The sequence below is a fragment of the Leptidea sinapis genome, chromosome 31, assembly GCF_905404315.1.
Source record: "Leptidea sinapis chromosome 31, ilLepSina1.1, whole genome shotgun sequence".
NCBI classification, from domain to species: domain Eukaryota; kingdom Metazoa; phylum Arthropoda; class Insecta; order Lepidoptera; family Pieridae; genus Leptidea; species Leptidea sinapis.
This window is the reverse complement of record NC_066295.1, coordinates 10299389-10316105: the sequence shown is the minus strand read 5'-3', so window position 1 is coordinate 10316105 and position 16717 is coordinate 10299389. Positions and strand designations below refer to the sequence as shown.

The following is a 16717-nucleotide window of genomic DNA, read 5'->3' as shown; positions in this document are numbered from 1 at the left end:
TCGATTATCGTAAAGAATCCAATTTTCATCACAGGTAATGATTCGGTTTAAAATACCTTCATTATTGTGCCGGTTCAGTAATGTAACGTAGCAGTCGACGCGCGTTTGCCGGTTTGCTTCAGTCAATTCGTGAGGTACCCACCTTTCAAGCTTTTTAATCTTCCCAATTTGCTTCAAGTGAATTAAAACAGTTTTATCACTAACACCGCAGCCTGCAGCTAACTCGGATGTGGTTTGCGATGGATCCGCTTCCACAATAGCCTTCAATACTTCATTATCAACTTGGGTCTCAGGCCGTCCACGGGGCTTGTTCTGCAGGTCGAAATTTCCAGAACGAAAACGTTGGAACCAAAAACGAACTGTGTTTTCTTTTGCAACATGACCGCCATACACATCATTCACCCTTCGAGTCGTTTCCGCGGCACTAGTGCCACGGCGGAACTCGTACTCGTAAATCATGCGATACTTTGTTTTCCATTTTGTAAAATGAATGACGGTCATCGAAGCACAAATACATGAGTAAATAGCTGTACAAATTTGAATTTTGAATTCCTTACCAAAGAGGAGAACATCGTGATTAAAGTGGCCAGTACGAAATACGCCAATTTCATATGTAAGGACCTAATATTAAGTTGTGATTCCAACCAATGATATTCTTACTAGTTATTTTTTTCGTGCCACTTCATATAATGCGTTTATATAAGAATTGTGCAGTGTCGTGGTACATTTTCAAACAACGAAAATCCATATTATGCTATTTGACAAATTATGTGGTTTTTGTGAATTTAAAATTAGTTATTTTATACCGAATCATTTTTACGAATTGACGAAGTCACGAACTCCTCGTCAAGACGAGTCTGAACATCGCAATTTTTCAGCTTATAGCGACAGTTTGGCCGCAACTTTGAAAGTTAAATGTATTCTAAATATATCTGTCTTAGGGCGTCCTAGTTACTTAGGAATTTTTTTCACATGCGCCATTGAATACTCTTCAAATATACATGATCTCCACTTCATTTATGTTCTCCTGGTACTTACTCATAAAGACGGTGTGTTAATAGACATAATATTATTAATCTCTTTCTCACGCAGGGGGAGCAGATAAGGCCATTAGAACAGGTAACCACTAGTGCAGTATTTTAATGGAAAACTTCCTTTGCAGTCTGAAACACTTGTGTAAAGTGATGTGTATTTATATTGTATATAGTATTTGTCCTATGATGGCCACTCCATCATAGGACAAATACTACCAGTGTTAGATTTCCTTGTAAGAGTGAGAGATTCTTGCGTCGCTACTTCTCTCTCAGAGAGCCATTTGTTTCCGAAGCGGTTGTAGTACCTAGTATATTAGAAATGACATCGAAAAGAATTCTAAAGGAATCAATTTTGAGAAAAAAAATGCCTTTTATGCCTTGAACAAGACGTCAGCTAGGTGGGTAGGTACCACAGCGACATCGTTTTCTGCCGTGAAACAGTAATGTGCCAGCATTCTTGAGTTTCGGTCTGGTGGGAGCTGTACTGGATAGTAGGGTGTAGTAGTAGTTACTGGGCTAATAAGCCTGTGTCTCAAAGTGACGAGCGCAATTGTAATAATCAGGGGAGTGCTCAGAGGAGCTATTTGGGTTGATTCCAGCGGGCGAATTCCACCACCGCATCACGATGACGTCTGGTATTCCACAACCGCGTTTTTCATGAAATTTCTAGCCTCGTAGACACTTTATGGAATCAATTACCGGCTGCTGTTTTCCCGAACCGGTACTACTTAGGGACCTTCAAGAAAAGAGCATGCAAGAGAGCCGGCCTTTAAGGTGGGAGGCCTTAAAGGCCGGCAACGCCTTTCTTGACACCTGGTGTTGCGGATGTCCACGCGAGCCTCTTCCATCACTTTCCAATAGATGAACATCTTTAGTAAGATTAGTATCTCCTAAATTTTTCTCATAAAAATAACTATTGCCTATTGTGCAAAACGCATCACGCATGTAATATCAGTTTTATCATTGAGGTAAATGTAATTCATAATTTAGCATCTGGGGCGCAACCAATGTCCGTGAACAATTGCGATATTTGAAACACTCATCGGTACAAAACATTAGCTATATTTTACACACGTGAACAATATCGATAGCGGCAGAAGCAACGAAGCGTACGCGTATCGAAACGATATTCCTGATTACTAGTATTATATGTTTATAAGCTATATTACATAAATATATAAGTACTGGCTGACCCGACAGACATTGTTCTGTATATAATAAATAAAATAATGTATTTATATGAATTTGTCAATAATATATCATAACATCAAAAATTACTTCGTAAAATATGCACCCTGCTATCGTAATGAAATTGTTTCACAGCAGAACTGTCAATCCGTGCGTCAATAAATTCTCTCATAGAAATTATGTATGGACACATAAGGAAAAACAAATTTTGATGTTTTAATTTAATTTAGCAGCATTTTCCTATTTATTCACCTTTTAAACCTTCCCTGGACTTCCACAAATCATTCAGGACCAAAATTGGCGAAATCGGTCCAGCCATTCTCGAGTTTTAGCGAGACTAACGAACAGCAATTAATTTTTATATATATAGATAATTATATGTAAAATGCAATTGTCAGCCTTTAAGTAAGCCTCGTCTGCGCTAATCTTAGCATTTGTTGTTGAATTTTTTTTTATAAAAATAAGGGACGAGACGTGCAGGACGTTCAGCTGATGGTAACTAAAAAGCCCTGCCCATAACAATGAAGTGCCGCTCAGGATTATTGAAAAACCCAAAAATTCTGCGTGGCACTACAATTGCGTTAGTCACCTTGAGACATAAGATGACAAGTCTCATTTGCCCAGTAATTTCACTAGCTCCGGCGCCCCACAGACCGAAACACAGTAATGCTTACACATTACTGCTTCACGGTAGAAATAGGCACCGTTATGGTACCCATAATCTAGCCGGCATCCTGTGCAGAGCCTCCTACTGTTTGTTTCCTATACATCAACAAATAAATAATATTATGTTCATGTAGATTTGGTCTAGTGGTCACAGTGGTCCTGCAATAAATTATTTTTCAAATTATAACAGCTATAAGTGTATTTTATGCAATAGAAACTTCTTATCGAGTAAACAAATTATTAGTAACAGTAAATTTGATTGTCATTAACTTATGCAGCAATAGCCAATAGCGGGCTGCAGCTAATTATGATTTCGATATAATAAGACTATCAAATTACAATCTGGGTTTTCTAATTGCGTAACGGTGTACAATATTACCCAAACACAATTATTATTATCATTTCTATAGGTTTACAAAGTTACCTTTTAAACATTATGGTTTTGACATAGACTAAATGAATATGATGAATAAGAAGACACAAAGAAGAAAACGCATACTTGACTCTCTGGCTAAATCATCAAACAGTATCTAAATCTCAATTAACGGAAAACGTCATAAATGCTTATGTATGTATATTACATTTATATTCGTTACTAGCTGAATCAGCAAACGTTGTTTTGCCATATCATATTATTATACGCTTTATATTAGCTTCACCTGTATGTTTGTATGTTTGTAACCGACTTCTTTGGGCGCGATTTTGACCCACTTTAAACGGGTTGATTTCGTTCAAACTTTGTAGATTTATCGAGGACCGATGACATTACACTAATTTGATAAAATTATTCAATTTCATTTTGCAAAATATTATTTTTGTTAATTTATATAATTTTCATCTATAGTCGATAAGGCAGGAATTGATGTTAAAGTACTTAATAGTTTTAAAAATACGCTTTTATAGAAAATTTAACTAAAATATGAAAAATAAATAATAGTTAAAAAAAAATAAAAAGCACGCTTTATATAAAATTCAACTAAAAATAGAAAATAAATTTTAATTGAAAATAGTGTAAAAAAATATATTTTATAAGAATTATAATTATATCTTAAAAAGCACCCCACTATTATTATTTAGGGTTAGACCGTTTCTTGGACATTGCAACATTACCTTATTTTTCTAAAATAAAAGATTTTTCTAAAATAAACGTAGCCTATGTTACTGCTTATTAGAAAAGCTACCTGCCAATAAAATTTCCGTCAAAATCGGTCTAGCCATTTCAGAGATTAGCCGGAACAAACAGACAGACAGACAGACAAATATTTTAAAAAATGTTATTTTGGTGTATGTACATATATTCATATACATGTAGTAAAAAACGGTTATTACAATATTACAAACAGACACTCCAATTTTATTTTGTATATAAGATATGTAATTACAATTCTGTGAAACATGTAATAACTATATATTGAACTCCACAAAAAATAATTGGAAATTAGGCTAGGCTAATATCTGAATGAAGCCCCATTTCGTCAATTTTGTGTGAAGAGGTAACGGATAATCGTTTTTACGACATAAAATTTATTTCCCGCTAATTAGAGATAAAGAAGTAATCTATTTGTGGCAATTTTTAGTTTTGTTAGAATTAGTTTCATTACATCACAAACTCTACCGAAAAATATCTTATTTTTGTCGAATTCGCAAAAGCGTCGTTAATTAAATAACTTAGTGCACACTTTCTCATCCACATAATAATATTGGATAGTGTCTCGAAAAGGAAGTTTCAGTTTTGATTTGAATTAATAAAAATACAAGTTAGGTACAAATAAATCATATTTTTTTATTCTAATCTAGTACCGTGTAAATAAAATAATATTCGTAATTTTTACGAATATACTTATTTTACGATCATAATATGACATAAACATTAAAACATAAATGGCATTATAAAATGTATTATTATCATTATAAGAAATCAAAGGTCATATCGTGAGAGGCCAATCGTGTACCAAAAATCAAAATGACAGACACAGAAGGTCTACATCATTTTATGCCTAATTGAAACATTGACATGCTGGTTACGTTCACGCGATAACAGTTAATTATGAATATATTATGGATTTCATTATAGCAAGATACTTAATACACAAAATGTTTTAGACAAATATTTTTAAATTACTTATTAATATTATTAAATGAATAAAAGTCTATGTAAATTTTGATAATTCGCCAAGTTGGATAATAATTATTTGTGTATCGATTTCGAAAACTTCAATTTAAATACTATCGAAAGCAAGAGAGAAGGCCTGGCTATAACCTGGATATAGCGAAGGCCTTTGATCGCGTTTGACACAAAGCGCTTCACTCAGAACTTCCATCATTTGGGCTTCCCAAGAGTTAATTCAAGTGGACCTACAGCATTCTCACTGGGCGCAAGGAAATGTGGTGTTATAGCTTATCGCCCGAAAGTGATAATTGACGGCAGGAATCAAGTCAAACACCTCTTCGGAACACTTCCCGTGATAAATGCGATAGAAGACATACAATGAAGCGACGCGGACTTCTCTACGTAACTTCGGGTGATCTAGCCGTTCACAGAGCACTGGACCGAAAATTCTAGCAGCTCTGCGTTACACGCAGTCAAATAGTTTGAGCCGATACTTTGATGCGCCAGACCAAAGATGACAGCAATAGTCCATATGTGGCCGGACCTGCGCATTGTAGAGCCCTAGAATGTGTGCCGGCTTGAAGTATTGCCGTGCTCCAATAATGACGCCCAGCCCAGCCCATGAAGCCAATTTGGCTTTGCCTTCCAGATAACCGCGGGATTGGTTGTTATCTTCTTTACATGCCCATTCAATATAGACATAACTACTATTGAGAATTTTTCCTTTTTTGAAGTCGCAGCCCTTCAATACATTATAATAATACATGAGTTTTTTTATTATTTCTGAAGTTTTCTAATTGATCTTAAATCCTCTTTACCTTATTTTCTATCACATGTTCATTTTAAATATAATTAGATGAAAATATTACTTCTAGTTACGTCTCCTACTGCAACGCAGAAAATAATACGTAGAGGCTGAGCAATTATTTGGTGCTAATTGTGACGCAATTCCATTTATTTCTAATAAATTTACAACGTTCATATTTAATTAATTAATTATTATTATTGCAATAAAGAGATAACGACATCCCTACATATAATAAAACAACTTCCTCCGCCGAGTATGTCTGTCTGTTTTAAATTCTACCCTCAAATTGATGGATGTAAGACGTCAAATGGCCCTTCAGTCCGCGGACGAAGCTTCCCAGTATAGTTAGCAAATTAGACAGATCTCCAAGTCATTCGTGGTATACGCCGCTATGACACTAAAGTATTACGCACGAGATTTGTCTATTGGGCAGAGCCAACTGACGAAGCTAAAGACCGGTGACGACGCGCGGGGTCTGTTCGTCTAAACCCGAACTTTTGAAGGAAGTTCTACGGACAATATGTTATGTTTTTAAAGTGATAACCCTAACTTCTAGGAATAATACACAAATAAAATTTTAAAAACTAAATTTTATGAACGATGCGGGATTCGAACCCACGACCTCCGGCGTTCCGTGCCCGTGCTCTAACCAACTGAGCTAACCGTTCGAGTACCGCCTCGTTATAAAATTCTGTTTGCTTTGTTCAACTCTCAGGTTTTATAGCGCGGCGGTACTCGAACGGTTAGCTCAGTTAGCTAGAGCACCGGCACGGAACGCCGGAGGTCGTGGGTTCGAATCCCGCATCATTCATAAAATTTTGTTTTTCAAATTTTATTTGTGTTCTACGGACAAGTCAAACACGACTACACTGGCACCTGTTACCAACAAGGCTGAAGACCCAAGAGCCAAACTAACCCGTCACTATACCGAAAACCTCTAAGAGATTACGTATATAGATAACATGCACAGTAAGCAGTCGCGATGTTAAGAGGCTCGATTTGAGGGCCTTCCCTCTCCGATTTTATTAATGTAGTCTGGAAACTATACGACAACAAGGGTAAATAATGCTCTTGCATTCTGATGGTGAGGATTTAACTTTGTGGCGTGCATATTTCAATAAAACCTTTCGTATAAATAAATAATAGGTAGGTATGTAAGGCTAGCCGTCGCGGTCGCGACGTTCAGAGCGTCGAACTGAGGCGCCTCTCCTATACGGCTTTATTAATGTAGTCTCGACTCTATACCACAACGAAGGTCAACTAATTCATTTATTTATGTTATTGGAGAATCTACAGCTGAATACTTTACAATAGATACATGATAAAATAACAGAAAGCCATTTACAGATCGACACGAGTAGCTTGGTATAATATAAAACAAAAACAATGTGAGAGTTACGTACACGAATCAAATGCTTGACACTATTCAAATTCAAATATTTTTATTCAAAATAGGATGTGACATCAGTTATTGAAAGTAAAAAACTACCACCCATTCCAAAATGAATGCCTCAGACCTGAGAAGAATGGGCGCAACAAACTCAGCGGGCTTTTTTTTTCATCGAATAAATATGTTTACAAAGTAATATTGTACAATTAAACTTATTATTTAATAGCCTGACGGCGGTCACTCCATACCATAATCTGTGGTATCATTAAGAAAGTCATTTATGTTATAGTAACCTTTATCACACAAACGTTTTTTAACAATTCTTTTGAATTTTGTATTACTTATCTAATTACATTTTATCAGCTCGACCAAATTGACCAAAGAACTCATTTCCTAACTGACGCTTAATGGAATCAGAGCTGCTACAGAATAAGTCAAGATCGAATTGTTTTGATAATTTGTTAAAGTTATTGCTGCCACGTACGATGAATGAATTTTGACGATAGTTACTGCTGACTGCTGATTTACTTGTAGCATATACCAGTATTGTGGCCTTTAGTACGATTAGCGTGACCTCAATCTATGTAAAGGATTATTTCAATATCCGATTTCAGCACCGACCCGATGAAAATTTAATATTTTTACTTATATCCTAACCAGTGCGGTTTTCAAGGAGCTTTCTTCAACGTAATACAAATCTGTGGAATGAACTTCCTTGTGCGGTGTTTCCGGGACGATACGACATGGGTAACTTAAAAAAAAGCGCGTACACCATCCTTAAAGGCCGACAACGCTCCTGTGATTCCTCTGGTGTTGCAAGAGATTGTGGGCGGGTCACCTGTTGTCAACAACAGGTGACCCGTACGCTCGTTTGTCCTCCTAATCCATAAAAAAAAAACATAATATAACTCAGAATTTACATAAACTATATAACCATTGCCTTTTATATCCTTTAATAATTTTTTTATAAAGCTATACGTAATAGGTAGGTAAATGCTCCAAATATAGATATAAATAAAAACGATTAAATTATTAAAATTTCCGTGAGACATTATTTACTTATTTATTAATACGGCTTTAGTCACGTTTTATAATAGAGTAAGAGAGTAAACCCCTTTAAACAGCCGCTAACGAGTGTTTTTTCTCATTCTGACTTAGGTCAATAGAAGAAGAAGAAGACTATAAGGGGGTAAGAGACGAGACGGGGCGTTATCGTGAACCCACTACACTCACCCTGATGAAGGACCTCCGAATGGTCCGAAATAATCGGTACCCACACCGATAAAACGTGAGTAAAGCTATATTAATAAATAAATAAACACGAATCAATTATGAGAAAAACAAAACTTTAACCCCTTTTACCTGGTTGGGGGTAAAATTACTGCTTCACTCTACTTTGAGTTCACTTAAAATTCAGTTACATTTCCAGGAAGTATAGTCAAAAACTAGTTGTGTATGAACGACACAGCAGACTGCCCTTGACAATTGGATGAATACAAAATATCTATTTGTTATCATTTAAGTATGTAGGTACTTCTGTATGTGTTGTAACTGCGCAGTTATTGTTAATAGCAGCTACGTAGCTCTACTTCGCTAGTTTTGTTCGCACGCGAATCCGCCAGTACGATGTTGTTTGGAAATAATATTTGTAATAGACAACAGCTGGAGGAAGGCATATAACAATTACTATACCTACAATTTAGTTTATAACATTGCACGTGCCAAAAATTCGAAATTATCCTTTTCTTAGTAAATATGACTGGTTTTAAAATATTTAAAAAGTAATTAAGGTTATGCTTATGTGGTACCTAGTGCTACAAAAATATTAATGTTAAATCTTGATACTCGTAGTACTGTGCTACGCAAATATAGATAATGTTATTTATACGTCAGAGTGAAGTCAACTTAACGCGCTGTAGAGACCACAAGATTTTCTTTAACATTGACTAAGTTAGTTAGATTTATTTAAAACTAGTTGACCCGACAGACGTTGTTCTGTATATAATAAATAAAATAATGTTTTTTTATGAATTTGTCAATAATATATCATAACATCAAGATTTACGAAGTAATTCTTCTAGATTTACGAAGTAATTCTTGATGTTCCCTGCTATCGCAATGAAATTGTTTCACAGCAGAACTGTCAAACCGTGCGTCAATAAATTCTCTCATAGAAATTATGTATGGACACATCAAAGGAAAAACAAATATATTGTTTTTATTTAATTCCAAGCATTTTCCTATTTATTCACCTTTTAAACCTTCTCTGGACTTCCACAAATAATTCAAGACCTAAATTTGCCAAATCGGTCCAGCCGTTCTTGAGTTTTAGCGAGACTAACGAACAGCAATTCATTCATTTTTATATATGGAAAGGTGTACTGGGACACATAGAAGAAGTTAAACTTCAACGGACAAAATCAACCACAAATACTTCAAAGAATAATATTTAAACAAAAAAATTTTCCAAAAATTGGTCTCTAAAATTTTGTTTAAAATAATATTATTAAAAAAAGCATTTTTTAAATATAATGTGATAAGAAACCTTGCTCAGGGGTGTGGGGTTTGAACGTCCTCTTCTTCTCTAGAACTAGAGCCAAACAGAGGAGTAGATTTATTTACAATCACTTACAATAATACACACAAATATAAAAAGAAGAACTAAAAACTATGAACTAAATGTAGTGATTACTTACAAATAAACACAGCATGCACAGAAGTAATGCAGAGCATGATAGCTCAGTCTCATTTAATGCCTAGAAAATAAACTACGTAATAAACCACGTAATAGCTAACACCGAAACACAAACAGTTTTTGCATACAACATACAGCTCAGGATATAGAAAGAGGCGCGCTATGAAAGCAGTAGTATTAAATACAGTTACGGATATAAATAAACAATAAATTTAAGTATAACTAATACTAAAAGCTGAAAAGATATACTCTGGAATCTCAAGGTATGCCTACAATGAGGAACAAATACAAGAAATGTAAAACATTGAGTAGATAATTACTATTTAGTGTCAGGAGTTTCGGTTGGTTAGGATACTTCCTTATTATAATTAGCTTTTCCTGTATATGACTATATAATACTACCAACCTAATGTTTACTCTGATTGACTTCGTTTCGATTAATAATCTAGCATTAATCAGAAGCATAGGTAAACACAAATATTTATTTCAGCAGGGAATGTCAATAATCTTTTCATAGTCGTTCACTAATGCGCCATCTTGGAAGACTGTCTTCACTTTAAAGAATTCATTGAGAAGGTTAGATATGCAAAATTAATTCTACTTCTTCTTCTCTGCCTGACCCTTTCTCATTTTATTTGGGGTCAGCAATAATATCTACTCTTTTAATAAATTAATACCGTCAGAACTCAGAGTACCGAAGTCGCCTCTGTTCTCTCCACAGCTCGAGGATAAGATGCAAGGCGTATAATTTTTTTTCATGTAAATTTCAAAATTTCCAACGTGTTGGTACTGCGAGAGGTAAGCTAAGAGACGTCAGATGTAGGCAGCCACTTCAAAAATCACCAACCATACAACCAGTTAACCATTAAAACCAGTACTGGATTAAGTAAACGCGGGGCCCGAGCAAATTCTTTCAAAGGGCCCTTGATCAATATTGGAAATAGTCTGTTAACGAGTGTGTACCGTGGATTGTATTAGTAGGAAAAGTTGTAACGTTTTTGTGACATCAAGTAAATTCAATATTACACATATAAATAAGTTTCATTCATAAATTTACGCTCAGGCAAAGATGAGTGGGTTTAAATATGCAGCACTCCCTATCGTGCGGGGCCCGTTGTAATTATGTGGTTAATCCGGCACTGATCACAAGCACGTTTGCAAACAGACGACTGTCTGCTAACGACACGCAGAGATGAACAGGACCAGATTCTATTCCTGTTACAAGTCGCGGGGATAAGGCCGCCCTTTCCGGACTAGAGTAATCACCTATAATCAAATGCACCAAAGCGGAGAGGAGAGGAAACAGGTTTTTTTTTATGATAGTAAGGGACGAGACGAGCAGGACGTTCAGCTGATGGTAATTGATACGCCATGCCCATTACAATGCAGTGTCGCTCAGGATTCTCAAAAAACCCAAAAATTTTGAGCGGCACTACAATTGCGCACGTCACCTTGAGACATAAGATGTTAAGCCTCATTTGCCCAGTAATTGCACTAGCTACGGCACCCTTCAGACCGAAACACAGTAATGCTTACACATTACTGCTCCACGGCAGAAATAGGCGCCGTTGTGGTACCCATAATCTAGCCGGCTTCCTGTGCAAAGGAGCCTCCCACTGGTACTGGTAGGTTATTTCCACCAAAGCGGATAGAAGATGTGAGCTGTGCATAGCGGAGATGTGAGCTGTGTGACCTCGAAATCAGTCAAGTGATGTCTACGAAAGGCATACACGCATGTCCGATCTGCCGCGCCGCTTGATCGCTCAACGAGGCACAAAATTCTATAGAAACATGAGACATCTCCCCTCATGAGGTGATGCCTATTGATGGACCATTCAAAATTTCAATAATATTTTGCATGAAACAGTTTGAAAATTTCCTTTCCAATTTAAAAACCATCTTTTGTAAAAACGCGTATAATGTTTTGTTATCTTTTGACCATACTGCTACTGCCAAGTCTTTTGTAGGTAAATTGTAACAATAAAATGGATAATAACTCCGTGTGTTATCATAAAAATATGCACTTACTAATACATAAGTTAAAATTACTTATGTTTTTAACGAATTTGAGACAACGATACCTTTAATTCATTTCATAAGGAATTAAAGTAGTAATGAAGTTGCCACAGAAACCATTTTAGAAATAATACATTTTTTAAAGAAATTCTGACTAAATGATTATATATAAACTCGATCCATTTGACCGCGTGTTTGTCATTGTCGGGGACCCAGTGCTCTGTGAACGGCTGGATCACTTGGCGTTGCGTAGAGACATCGCTTCATTGTGTGTCCTCTACCGCATTTATCATGGGGAGTGTTCCGAAGAGCTGTTTCACCTGATTCCTGCCGCCGAATTCCACCTTCGCACGACACCTCACAAGTTAGGATATCATCCCCACCATCTGGATGTGTGGTGGCCCTCCACGGTTTTCAAGAAGCTTTCTTCCACGTTCTACCAAGCTGTGGAATGAAACTTCCTTGTGCGGTGTTTCCGGGACGATACGACGTGGGCACTTCCTTACAGACCAGCAACGCTCCTGTGATTCCTCTGGTGTTGCAAGAGAATGTGGGCGGCGGTGATCACTTAACACCAGGTGAACCGTACGCTCGTTTGTCCTCTTTTTCCAAAAAAAAAAAATAGGATCCATCCAAACCAATAACGAATTTCTCAAAGGTGAATTCTACCTTTGAATTCTGACAGCCAAAGTCACGGGCCGTCACTAAGCCACTAGTAAACTATTTCTAAACACGCAGTATCACGTAAGTATTTGTAGAAAGATAAAAATGTAAACATTTCGGGCGGAAAGACGGTCAAGGACACAGCGATACTATTATTTTGTAGCCACAAATGAGTTCCGATCGTAATGTAGAGAGCTAATTGTATTATAACAAGGTCGTATTATTTTATCTTAGACAAGTTTCAACACTATTATCTCTGTAGTGTGGCAGATTACGTATTTTATTTTATGATAATAAGGCACGAGACAAGCAGGACGTTCAGATGATAGTAATTGATACGCCCTGCCCATTACAATACAGTGCTCAGGATTCTTGAAAAACTCAAAAATTCTGAGCGGCACTACAATTGCGCTCGTCACCTTGAGACATAAGATGTTAATTTTCATTTGCCCAGTACTTTCACTAGCTACGGCGCCCTTCAGACCGAAACACAGTAATGATTACACATTACTGCTTCACGGCAGAAATAGGCGCCGTTGTGGTACCCATTATATTTTTGGATTTTTTCTATAGAGCCTTAATTTATTTGCTAATAGTTTAATTATTTACTCTTTAATTACAACAAAGTACCTAACTGATGCACTAACATATATTAATATGTTTATTTATTTTATCATATCCCATATATATAGTATAGAAATTTATGTAGTACCTATTATGTAGATATTTAGGTACATAATTTTTTATGGAAAAAAACGATCGATATAATCTCAAAATAAATCTCATTTTTGTTTAGTAGGTATCGCATATAATTAGAGAAGTCTGTTATTAGAATTATTATTGTAAAATATTATTAGTTAAATATCTAATCTGTAATATGCTGTTGGTTTTCTTAATAAAAATAAAATAAAATAAATAATAATTGGTTATCTGCTAGTGAAAATTCCGTCATTTTATTGTACATTTTGATTTATAATTATTATGAATACCTAGATTGGACTAAATAACTACAATAGATACGCTCTCATAATATCAAATGTAATTTATAACACTAGTTCCCACGTATCTATGCCATTATTTCGCACATCGTAAATAAAAAACGATATTTAAAAAAAAAAAACAAAAAATATGACCTTTGTGTTATGACAATGGTCTATCAATAGTAGAGTACCTACAGTTCTTTGTGTGACTAATAAATGGGTTCTAATTAATGTTAGCTACACCTTTTAACTTCCTAATACTTATAAATATTATTGTTTCTTAAATAACACGATTTTATGAATATTAAAATGGATTGAGTACCTTTACCTTTTATGCCAATATTTCGCACATCCTAAAAAAAGCTGGATCTTATAAAAAAAACATATAAAATGAACTTCAGTAAGTATAATGACAATGGTCTATCAATAGTAGAGTAGGTCATAGTGCGATTAATAAATGGGTTCTTTTTAATGTTAGCTGCAAATCGTAACTTTTTAATACTTATAAATATTGTTTAGTCTTCAATGAAGAATTTAATGATTATTAAAATGTATAAACGTACCTTTAAAGTGGTTCTACTTCTTTTGTTATTATCGACTCTCGTTTTCGAAATGTCCCATTCACAATAAAGTTCATAACATAAGCATCTATTAGACGCTAACAACTGCATATACTACGGGTAATGTCACTCAAATTTTCACTCCGAATGCATAATCACACTGTAAAATGCTTCTATCAGCTGTTTACATATGTTGAGCGCCTACGAGAATTTCCATAACCAACGTTCTTCTAAACGCTCTGCAACGAAATGACGCGTAAATGTTTACAATTTACATCAATACCAGTTCTCGGTCCCCACGCACACAGAGAAACAGCCACTCGCGGCCAAAGGCAAAATATTGACTGCCAGTGGAGTGGATGTTTGCTTGTCGCTAGTGTGCTAACGAAAATACTACACTATTGCATTAGTGTGCAGCAAAATACTGTAGATGCATAAAATTGTATGAGCATTGAGCTCCGCCAGCCGTGGCGTTGTAGAGTGTAGACTACTTCAAAGGGAGTATGAAAGAGGTCAATGACGTTGCATAGAGAAGCCCTGCGTGCGACAGAGACAAAATACTTAATCCTTTTTGTAGTAATAGAGACGGCAATACAACAAACACTATTACACATACACACACTAGCACATACAAACAAAAAGGTATAATATAATACACGAGATAATTTAATTATTTGAAATATTCAAAGAGAAATCAATATAAATAATACTTTAGTCTTAGATTAAGGATTGGTCTCCGCTGCGCTCCAACTAGATACCGCAGGCGTAGTCACAAAGTGCGGCTACTAATACTACGCTTAAGTATGTCCCCGAGCCAGTCTCGAACAATGTGTGACGTTGACGTGCCACATGTTCTTTTACACTTAGCTAATAACCGAAACTTAAATGACGAGTTGGGTAGTAAAACTTTGTAAAAATAATACTACAAGTATTATGAAAGACACTGGGATCACATATCATAATATGTACATCAGTAATGATTTTCATATTTTGTATTTTATTAATTTCAATGTAAAATAGCACGAAGCGTATGTTACAATATTTGAAATATACCATTGAGTGTCAAGATGCCTCGCACACTAGCATCTAATAGTTGCCGTGATAAAGCGTTCTTAGGTAGTGCGGTGTCTAGTTGGAGCACAGCGTATACCAATCCGTAATCTAACCCCCTTATTCATAACTAACTGACCCGGCAAACATTGTTTTGCCATATAAATTGTATTGATCTTTTGCTTGCTAGTTGATAAGAGATGGCGCTAGTTGTATTCATTAGCAACAATCACACTTCTTTTATATTTTGTATAATTCACACTATAGTTTTATAAATTATAGCCTATTTGTTATTCTGGTGTGAAAGCTATATTATTGTAAAGTTTCATCAAAATCTATTCAGTAGATTTTGCGTTAAAGAAGTTCAAACATACATCCAGACATACAAACTTTCACATATATAATATAATTAGGATAGTAGGATAGTCTGCTAACTTAAAGCATTGCCAGTTCTCACTCTGTCTTCTTCTATTGACCTAAGTCAGAATGAGAAAAAAACACTCCTAAGCGGCTGTTTAAAGTTAGCGGACCATTATGAATAAGGGGGTAAGACTTTAGTATTACGATTCTCTGAAATTTTATAATAATACTAGCTGACCCGACAGACGTAGTTCTGTATATAATAAATAAAATAATGTTTTTATATGAATTTGTCAATAATATATCATAACATCAAAAATTACTTCGTAAAATATGCACCCTGCTGTCGTAATGAAATTGTTTCACAGCAGAACTGTCAAACCGTGCGTCAACAAATTCTCTCATAGAAATTATGTATGGACACATCAAAGGAAAAACAAATTTGTTGTTTTTATTTAATTTAGCAGCATTTTCCTATTTATTCTACCTACCTATACCTTTTAAACCTTCTCTGGACTTCCACAAATATTTCAAGACCAAGATTAGCCAAATCGATGCAACCGTTCTCGAGTTTTAGCGAGACTAACGAACAGCAATTCATTTTTATATATATATATTTACCTTATATAACTATCTATTTGGAAATGCAGTAAAATAATACTCACAATTGAATCAATATTTCATTTCATAATTTTGTAGTCAAACATTTCACTTTTCCTTAAATTTTAACTTTAAATTAACTGGAGAATTTTCCAATTACCTATTACATGCTTATTTTGGTGTTTTTCATAAATAAAATATGTTAAACGAAGTAAAACTAAAGATTTTACGAAGCCTCGCTGATTCAGTGAAATGACATCATTCAAATTATTAATATGACATTTTTCTTTTCAGTTGAAACATGCGCCTTTTGTTTGCGCATAGCTTTCAAATTGTGAAACAGCATAAAATATTTCACAAGTGGGAGGCTCCTTTGCACAGGATGCCGGCAAGATTATGGGTACCACAACGGTGCCTCTTACTGCCGTGAAGCAGTAATGTGTATTTGATTACTGTGTTTCAATCTGAAGAGCACCGTAGCTAGTGAAATTACTGGGCAAATGAGACTTAACATATTACGGCTCAAGGTGACGAGCGCAATTGTAGTGCCGCTCAGAGTTGTTGGGTTTTTCAAGAATCCTGAGTGGCACTTCATTG

General features: G+C 35.4%; 2 protein-coding genes across 3 annotated transcripts in view; one reads left to right on the top strand and one right to left on the bottom strand.

Annotated features, from left to right (window-relative positions):
• LOC126974101 (tubulin-specific chaperone cofactor E-like protein) overlaps positions 1-16352 on the bottom strand; it is a 49170-nt gene extending 32818 nt beyond the window's left edge. The window contains exons 1-2 of one of the 2 annotated variants that reach the window (XM_050821516.1): positions 16186-16352; positions 14114-14349 (exon numbers count right to left, since the gene is read on the bottom strand). The gene's annotated coding sequence lies outside the window, so the exon portion shown is untranslated. Of the gene's footprint in view, positions 1-14113; positions 14452-16185 lie in introns of those variants that run through there. The other variant, XM_050821517.1, reaches the window with a different exon arrangement.
• Positions 1-16717, top strand: part of LOC126974132 (persulfide dioxygenase ETHE1, mitochondrial) — a 132511-nt gene that overhangs the window by 93344 nt on the left and 22450 nt on the right. The window lies entirely within an intron of this gene.